General features: G+C 47.7%; 1 long non-coding RNA gene across 1 annotated transcript in view; it reads left to right on the top strand.

Annotated features, from left to right (window-relative positions):
* Positions 1 to 343: 343 nt before the first annotated feature.
* Positions 344 to 9,350, top strand: part of LOC140207148 (uncharacterized) — a 17,556-nt gene continuing 8,549 nt past the window's right edge. The window contains exons 1-2 of the long non-coding RNA XR_011888513.1: positions 344 to 613; positions 1,787 to 1,900. This is a non-coding gene — a long non-coding RNA (uncharacterized lncRNA). The remainder of the gene's footprint in view (positions 614 to 1,786; positions 1,901 to 9,350) is intronic.

Genomic DNA, 9,350 nt, shown 5'->3' with positions numbered 1-9,350 from the left:
TGGACTGAGTTACCCCATAAATAAACGTGTTTGCGCAACAACTTAATATCATCAGCATGTCTCCGGTGTGTTGAAACATGTATTCAGAATCGTTGTAATTATTTTGATCCAGTCCGGCGATGTTGTTATAAAGGAATTCAGCAACACTCACCGACCACAGGACGATGAAGCTGCCGGAGGTGGTGAGAAGTAAGATCACAGACCTCCTCCTGCTCTCCATCTCCGGGTCACTGCGGTTCTCCGCCTTGCTCTGACCCCTCAGACCCTCACGGACGCCGACGGGCCGAGCGGTCTCCTCCTACCTCTCAGCGATACATCAGACTCCGGCCGCAGGAGACGCTTCACAAACGCCCCAACTTCCCTCGGAGGGAAATGGAAATAAATCAGAAAGCGGACATTTACTTTGGGGTTTGTTCCTCTTTGAGAAGAGATGTCAGCGGGGTAACGCCCTCTCGGCTGGTCCGCCTTCGCTATTGGGCGTAATCAGTGATTGACATCGCTTCCGGCCAATGACTACAGCGCAGCGGAGGTGCGGGGTGGAGTGGTCTCGTGGTCGGTAGCTCAGCCGTTAAACTGTTTCAGCGCGAGCACAGCAGCGCGTCTGTGACGTCAGGTACGCGCGAGGGGAAACCATGTGTGACGTCAGGCGGGTGGTGGAGCGCTGGTATTTAAAAACACCTGAATGGACGTTTTTTATGATTTCAGCGGGACAACAACATTAATCTCGGGTTTCATCACTGAATCCAGTGTTGTGAGATGTAAAGTCCCCTGTTATGTGTCCGGCTGTGCCGTGTTGTTGGTGGAGTGGGCAGCGTGGTGTTTGTCTCGATTCGGGTCACAACACCAGAATTGCCAGCGGGGTCCACACACAGTGTATTAGTGACCAGAAAACCTCCCGTCCCTGCAGTCTCTGTCTCCTGGTAAACTCAACACCCTGACAATGTGGACCATAGATACCCCTTCCTCTCAGAGTCAGGGGATCATTCAGACAGTGATCAAAGAGAGGAATTATATTTATTGGTCATTAAAGTTCACCCAGATTCGTTTGGACGGATTTGATGTGGAGTTCGGGGGTCACAGTGAAAGGGCCGGACGGCCGAACTCTCCCCGTTGTCCAAACATCCTTCCAGGTGAGGCAGCAACTCACAATTTACTTCCTCTGACCTTGCACCCCTCACCTGCTTTTCACCTATCCCTGGGTCCACTCCTCCATCCCTTTCTCCTACTGTCTAATCTCCTCTCCTATTAGATTTTTTTCCTCTGCTCTTGAGATTTCCCACCTACCTGGCTTCAGCTATCATCTTCGAGTGAATTTTATCCTCACCGCCCCGTTTTTATTCAGATATTTCCTCACTTCCTTCTCAGTCCTGGAGAAGGAGCTCAACTGGAAACGTCAACTCTTTTATTGGTTCTTGGTTCTTGATCCTCCAAAGTATTCCACATGAAATTTAAACTGGAGGTGGTGGAGGGTGGGTTTAAGAAGGTGATTTTTGAAGAAGAAAAGCTGCCTTAAATTTAATTGGGTTTGGTTGTGTGACTGTGTTAGGATGAAGATTATTCCATGCTTTAATTGTGCGGGGGGGAAATGAATTGCTGTACACATCTGACTTGGTAGTTAGTATTACAAATTGAGTTGACTGCACTCGTCTGCTCCTAATAGCCTATGTCGAGTTGACCATTTAACATTTTGTGAAGACAAGTCAGGCGGTGTGCTTCGCGTCTATCTTGGAGAGAGTTCCACATTAATGAATTTAAAAGTTGGGTAACACTCGCTTCTCTCTCATAGGTATTTGTGACAAATCGGGCCGCCTGTCTTTGGACTCGCTCGATGGAAGTGGTGTTTTTGTTTGTGTATGGGTCCCTTACAGCAACTGCATGTTCCAAATGTGGCCTAACGATGGTGAGGTACAACTTCTCCTTAACTGAAGCCGAACACTGATGAAAATTGTGTCTCAAAAAATTTAGGACTCCCTGTTGCATTCGCTGTTGATGTATCTGAAGATGAGGATCAGAAGGGGTTCATCTGTGGAAATGTCTGAGTCCATGCTGGTGGTGAGCAGAGGGATTCACCACATTGGGGGGCAAACACCGGCAGACTGCTGAGCTGCAAACAGGGCCAATGGTCCAGGCAAATTGGGGGGCAAGAATTGACCGGTCCGAGGTCTTATTGAATGACAGGACGATGGCCTTCTCCTGTTCCTGTAGTCAGTGTGTTTAAAGATCCTTCCTGGGTCTGTAGGATGTCCCAGTGGGTGTTGTATGGACTAATGCTTGGAACCTAGTTGTTTCCAAGCTGTGTCAACTACTTGGCTAAGAGACCAAATCCAACATTTCCAAGTCTGTTACTGATACAGAATATATGTTCATAGAAACATCAAAAATGTACTGCACAATCCAGGCACTTCAGCCCAGCTTAAGGTTACACATAGCCATCTGTTTTTCTAAGCTCCACATACCTGTCCAGGAGTCTCTTAAGAGACCCTATCAAATCCACCTCCACCACCGCCGGCAGCCCATTCCACGCACTCACCACTCTCCGTGTTAAAAAAAACTTGCCATCTCATATTAGCCACTTCAGCCCTGGGGAAAAGCCTCTGACTATCCACACGATCAGTGCCTCTCATCATCTTATACACCTCTATCAGGTCACCTCTCATCCTCCGTCTCTCCAAGGAGAAAAGGCCGAGTTCACTCAACCTATTCTCATAAGGTTTGCTCCCCAATCCAGAAAAATCCTTGCAAATCTCCTCTGCACCCTTTCAATGGTTTCCACGTCCTCCCTGTAGTGAGGCGATCAGAATTGAGCACAGTAGTCCAAGCAGGGTTTCACCAGGGTCCTATATAGCTGCAACGTTACCTCTCAGATCTTAAGCTCAATCCCACAGTTGATGAAGGCCAATGCACCGTATGCCACCTTAACCACAGAGTCAACCTGCATAGCAGCTTTGAGTGTCCAATGGACTCGGACCCCAAGATTTCTCTGATCCTCAACACTGCCAAGAGTCTTGCCATTAATACTATATTCTGCCATCATATTTGACCTACCAAAATGAACTACCTCACACTTATCAGGGATGAACTCCATTTGCCACTTCTCAGCCCAGTTTTGCATCCCATCAATGTCCCGCTGCAACCTCTGACAGCCCTCCACACTATCCACAACACCCCTAACCTTTGTGTCATCAGAAAACTTACTAACCCATCCCTCCACTTCCTTATCCAAGTTATTTATAAAAGTCACGAAGAGTAGGGGTCCCAGAACAGATCCCCAAGGCACACCACTGGTCACCGACCTCCATGCAGAATATGAACCATCTACAACCACTCTTTGCCTGCTGTGGGCAAGCCAGTTCTGGATCCACAAAGCAATGTCTGCTTGGATCCTATACCACCTTACTTTCTCAATCAGCCTTGCATTGGATACCTTGTTAAAGATCATCTGAAAATCCAAGCAAATAACATCCACTGCCTATCTTACCTGTTACTTCCTCAAAGCATTCCAAGAGATTTGTCAGACACGATTTCCTCTTAAAAAAAACCTGCTGACTTTGGCCTACTTCATCATGCCTCCCCAATTACAGTACCCAAAAAACTCACCCTTAATACACTCGAACATATTCCTGACCACTGAGGTCAGACTAACTATCCTATAAATTCACTGGACAACATTTTTTTTCAAAAATGTTGCTTCCTCAGAATTTTTTTTTGTTTATGATAGGCTACTTGAAAATGAATACAAATATAATTTCAGAGAACTTGCATCATGTAGGAATTTGGAGAAACGACAAGTTAACTTTTATCGAATATAATGTGTTTAATTGCATAATGGTGCTGATGCTTTGCAATAGTTCAACTAAGTTAATTTGTTTGATTTAATTTGATTTTCCCTTGTCCTCGGTGTCTGAGGCTTCTCGCTTAAGTGTCCAACAATAATTCGCCAGCATTGATGGATTCCAGTTGCCCTGGTATCTTTTCTCCAAGACTACAATGTCCTAGTGAAACCTTTCACCATGCTCGTCACTAACAGCACCAGGATTTGCAGGGAAGAAGTCTAAATGGGAATGCAGAAAATGAATTTTTGGTGATATGTTGCATTTCATGATTATGTATGCTTGAAGCATGCTTTCAACGAGCTGCATGTAGTTTGGTGCTCTGTAGATGCCGAGAAAATTTTCAACAACTTCCTTGAATGCCTTCCATGTGATTTTCTCCGGTCCCACTACAAATTCTTCAAATTGCCTGTCATTGATGACCTGTTTGATTTGTGGACCAACAAAAATTCTTTCCTTAACCTTGGTATCAGTTATTCTGGGAAGCATCTGTCTCAAATAGCAAAATCCTTCATAGAAATTTTTGTGCCTGGTGACAGCAAATCCTATCCTTACAGTCCTGACCCAATAATTATTACTAAAACCTACCCTGCCATGCAGCAGCCACAGGGCCTAAGCATGCCCAAGCATGCCTGGACAAGATAGGAAACTTTCCAGCTTTCATTGTAGGCAACATTTTAATTGACTGGAATTATGAATTGAAATAATAAACATAAGTGATTTCAAAAAATGGTGCGTGATAGGGAAATGTCATGGTGATTTTCATGATCAGTAACCCAAAATTCATAAGATACACCTAAACGGATTCAGGAAGCAAAATCTTTGTTGTCTAGTCATTTCTTTCTTCTGCCACCCTCTCTTCTTAAAGAGTGGAGTGACATTTGCAATTTCTAGTCCGCCAGATGTCATGGTCCGGATCGGGGTCTCTTTAAATTTACTTTATTTATGTTACGATCCGGACCATTGACTCCCTTATTTCCTTTGGTTCCCTGTTTCCCTCGGCCTTGGTGATTAGAGGCAATTTACTCTCGGCTGAACCAGTAGTTTATAGTCTCCAGCTTTCAGCTGTTTGGGGCGAGAGCGTTTGCAAAGTCACCAAAGCTACAGCGTGTCAATGTCATCTGGCCGGAGCAAGCCTAGGCTCTGCCTGAAGCGAGTGCTGGTAATTCGCCTTTCCTCACTGGAGCAACCTTGTCCGGTTACCTTGCCAAAGCGAGCCTGCAAAGATTCCTCACCGAGGTGGGTCCGTCAGTTAACCCGCCGAAGGGAATCACGCACCGCTGTCTACTGTTCCCGGGCTGAGTCGAGAGCTTGTCACTACCAGGATGTTCCAAGTTAAGTCCCGACTCCGGGGACATCCACGTACTGAGTCAAGTCCCGTCCCTGGCGGCATCCACATACTGAGTCAAGTCCCGTCTCTGGCAGCATCCACGTACCGAGTCAAGTCCGATCCCTGGCGGCATCCACGTATTGAGTCAAGTCCTGGCCCTGGCGGCATCCACGTATTGAGTCAAGTCCTGGCCCTGGCGGCATCCACGTACTGAGTCAAGTCCTGGCCCTGGCGGCATCCACGTACCCAATCAAGTCCCGGCCCTGGTGGCATCCACGTACCCAATCAAGTCTCGGCCCTGGCGGCATCCACGTACTGAGTCAAGTCTCATCCCTGGCAGCATCCACGTACTGAGTCAAGTCCTGGCCCTGGCGGCATCCACGTACTGAGTCAAGTCTCGTCCCTGGCGGCATCCACGTACTGAGTCAAGTCCCAGCCCTGGTGGCATCCACGTACTGAGTCAAGTCCCGGCCCTGGCGGCATCCACGTACTGAGTTCAAGTCCCGGCCATGGCGGCATCCACGTACTGAGTCAAGTCCCGGCCCTGGCGGCATCCACGTACTGAGTCAAGTCCCGGCCCTGGCGGCATCCACGTACTGAGTCAAGTTCCGGCCCTGGCGGCATCCACGTACTGAGTCAAGTCCCGGCCCTGGGGACATCCACGTACCCAGTCAAGTCCCAGCCCTGGCGGCATCCACGTACTGAGTCAAGTCTCAGCCTTAGGGACATCCACGTACTGAGTCAAGTCCTGGCTCCGGGGACATCCACGTACCCAGTCAAGTCTCGGCTCCAGGGACATCCACGTACTGAGTCAAGTCCTGGCCCTGGGGACATCCACGTACTGAGTCAAGTCCCGTCCCTAGCGGCATCCACGTACTGAGTCAAGTCCCAGCCCTGGCGGCATCCACGTACTGAGTCAAGTCTCGTCCCTGGCGGCATCCACGTACTGAGTCAAGTCTCGTCCCTAGCGGCATCCACGTACTGAGTCAAGTCCCAGCCCTGGCGGCATCCACGTACCTAGTCAAGTCCCGGCCCTGGCGGCATCCACGTACTGTGTCAAGTCCCTTCTCGCCTCTAGCCCTCGTCTGCAACCCTCGCCTGCACCTCGGTCTAGTTCTATCGCCGGAGCTGTCTGGTGTTCTTTTGTGTTGGTCTTGTCTTGTCCTCGCCTCCGTGTGGTAAGTCTGGCCTTCTTGCGTTGCCCCGCAGGAGGTCATGTCTTGTCATGTCTTGTCCTCGCCTCCGGGGGGTAAGTCAGGCTGTCTTGCCATTGCCCCGCGTGGGGTCATGTCTCGTCTTGTCCTCGCCTCCGTGGGATAATTCTGGCCGTCTTGCTGTTACCACGTGGGGGGTCATATCTTGTCTCATCTTATCCTCGCCTCCGTGGGGTAAGTCAGGCCGTCTTGCCGTTGCCTCATGGGGGGGGGGTCATGAGTCCCGGCCCTATGTCCTGTACCCAAGGACAGGTCCCGACTCTGTGTTCTCTGTATGTGTCCATGGTTCCATGTACCTGCTCTCCCGAGACCGAGACTTTGTTTTTCCATGTTCCTCCTCTCCCTAGCCCATGTCATGTCCATGCCTGGTTCTGGGGTCCGAGCCTGAGGCAAGACTCAGGTACTGGGTCCTTGCCCAGTCCTTGGCTCGAAGTCCATACCGTAGCCTCTCCTTGTCACCTCTAGTTCTGGGATCCGATTCCAAGTCCTAGCCCAGACCCTAGTCCCAGCCTAGTCGTAGTCCTGAGTCCTTGTCCAGTTTGCTATTCCTGCTCCTGCCTTGCTCTCCTGGTATCAAACAATAAACTAAATCTAAGTAACCTCACAAGATGTGTCTTGCATTTAGGTCCACCCTTGCTCCCAACACCCCCGTCCCCCCCCATTGTGACACCAGAACCGTTCCAAAATCTGGTGATTCGTGATAGATCATTAATCATTGCTTTAAGCGAAAACTAAGGGGGGACTTCTTCTTTCAGGGGCGGGTAGAGTGTGCAACTTGCCAGGGCAAGTGACAGGGACGATTTCAATCTGTAAGTTTGTTTTGGTCCATGGATGAGAAGGATATGGAGGGCTATGGTCTAGGTGGAACTGGGCAGATTAATGCTTTGGCATGGACTAGATTGGCCGAATGGCATTTTCCTGTGTTACAGTGTTCTATGACTCCAATGCCTTCACAATCTCTTCAGCTACCTCTTTCTGAACCCTGGGGTGTTCACCTTCTGGTCCGGGAGTCTTATCTACCTTCAGGCCTTTCAGCTTCCAAAACACCTTCGCTCCTTGGTAAAAGCAGATGGCCTGTTTCTGTGCTGTAATTGTTATATGGTTATATGGTTGTATTAAAAAAATCTATCCTCACTTCTGCCTCAGATACTCCTGAATGTTTGGCATTCATGTAACAAATTCAATGACACAATTGTAGTGGGTGACTTCAATCTGCAGGAGAAAGGGGAAAGTCAGCTTTGTGTGAGATCTCAAGAGAGGGAATGTATTGAACGCCTACGAAATGGCTTTTTAGAGCAGCTGATGGTTGAGCCTACTCGGGGAACTGCTGTCTTAGATTTGGTGTTGTGTAATGACCCAGATCTTATTAGGGAGGAGGTTAATGTAAAACAACCATTAGAAGGCAGTGATCATAATATGGTTGAATTCCTATTGCAGTTTGTGAGGGAGAAGCATAGGTCACATGTGTAGTATCACAATGGAATAAAGGGAATTACAGAGGCATGAGACAGGTGATTCCCCAGGTGGCTGATGTTTCTGGGAATAGTTCATAATGTACAGGATAGATATGTCCTGCAGAAGTAGTTCTCAAACAGCGGAGCGAGGCTACCGTGGCTGACAAAGGAAGTTAAGGACTGTATAAAAGCCAAGGAAAGTGCATATAAGGGAGCAAAATTGAGTAGGAAATTAGATAATTGGATAGCTTTTAAGATCCAACAACAGGCAACTAAAAAGCAGCTATATGAAAGGGAAAGGTGAAAGATGAGAGCAAACTAGACAATAATGTAAACCATCATAAAAATGTGAAAGGGAGGCGAGGATTGACATTGGACCACTGGAAAATGATGCTCATGAGGCAGAAATGGGGAAGAGATGGTAGATGAACTTGATAGGGACTTTGCATCGTCTTCTCTGTGGAAGACACTAGCAGTGTGCCAGTGATCCGTGAGTGTCAGGGAGCAGGAGTGAGTACCACTGCTATTACAAAGGAAAACGTGCTAGGCAAGCTCAGGTTCCTAAAGTGGAAAAGTCTCCTGGCCAGATGGACTACATCCCAGAGTCCTGAGAGAGGGTGCTGAAGAGTTAACAGATGCAATGGCCGTGACTCGTCAAGAAACACTTGATTCTGGCATGGTCCCAGAGGACAGGAAGATTGCAAATGTCAATCCACTCTTTGAGAAGGAAAGAAGGCAAAATAAAGCAAATTATAGTCCAGTTAGCTGAACCTCAGTGGCTGGGAAAGTGTTGGAGTCCATTATAACAGATGAGGTTTTGGGATACTAGGAGACTAATGATAAAATAAGTCAAAGCCAGCATGGCTTCTGTACAGGGAAATCTTGCCTGACAAATCTGTTAGTTCTTCGAGGAAGTCATAAGCAGGATGGACAAACGAGACGCAGTGGATATCATTTAATTGGACTTTCAGAAGGTGTCACACATGAGACTGCTTAAAATATAAGAATCAGAAGAAATACTGGCATGGATAGAGGAATGGCTGACAGCCAAGAGGCAGGGAGTGGGAATAAAATGAGCCTTTTCTGTTTGGCTAGCAGTGACTAGTGGTCTTCAGGGGTCAGTATTCGGTCTGCTACTTTTCACATTGTTTGTCAATCATTTGGATACGGAATTGATGGCTTTGTGGCAAGGTTTGCGGATGATATAATGATAGGTGGAGGCATTGGTAATGCTGAGGAAGCAATGTGATTGCAGCAGGACACAGACAAATTTGAGAATGGGCAAAAATGTGGCAGATGGACTGCAATATTGGGAAATGTACGATAATGCATTTTGGCAAAAGGAACAACAGTAAACTATTATCTGATTGAGGAGAAGTTTTAAACAACAAAAGTACAGATGGAAATATGAGTCCTTGGGCAACACTCCCAGAAGGTTAATTTACAGGTGGAGTCTGTGGTAAAGAAGGCAAATGCAATGCTGGCATTTATTCAAAGTGAAGTAGAAAATATAAGCAAGGAG

This window comes from Mobula birostris, chromosome 13 (assembly GCF_030028105.1).
Source record: "Mobula birostris isolate sMobBir1 chromosome 13, sMobBir1.hap1, whole genome shotgun sequence".
NCBI lineage: Eukaryota > Metazoa > Chordata > Chondrichthyes > Myliobatiformes > Myliobatidae > Mobula > Mobula birostris.
Note: the sequence above shows the minus strand (reverse complement) of the source record. Positions and strands in the feature narration are given on the sequence as shown.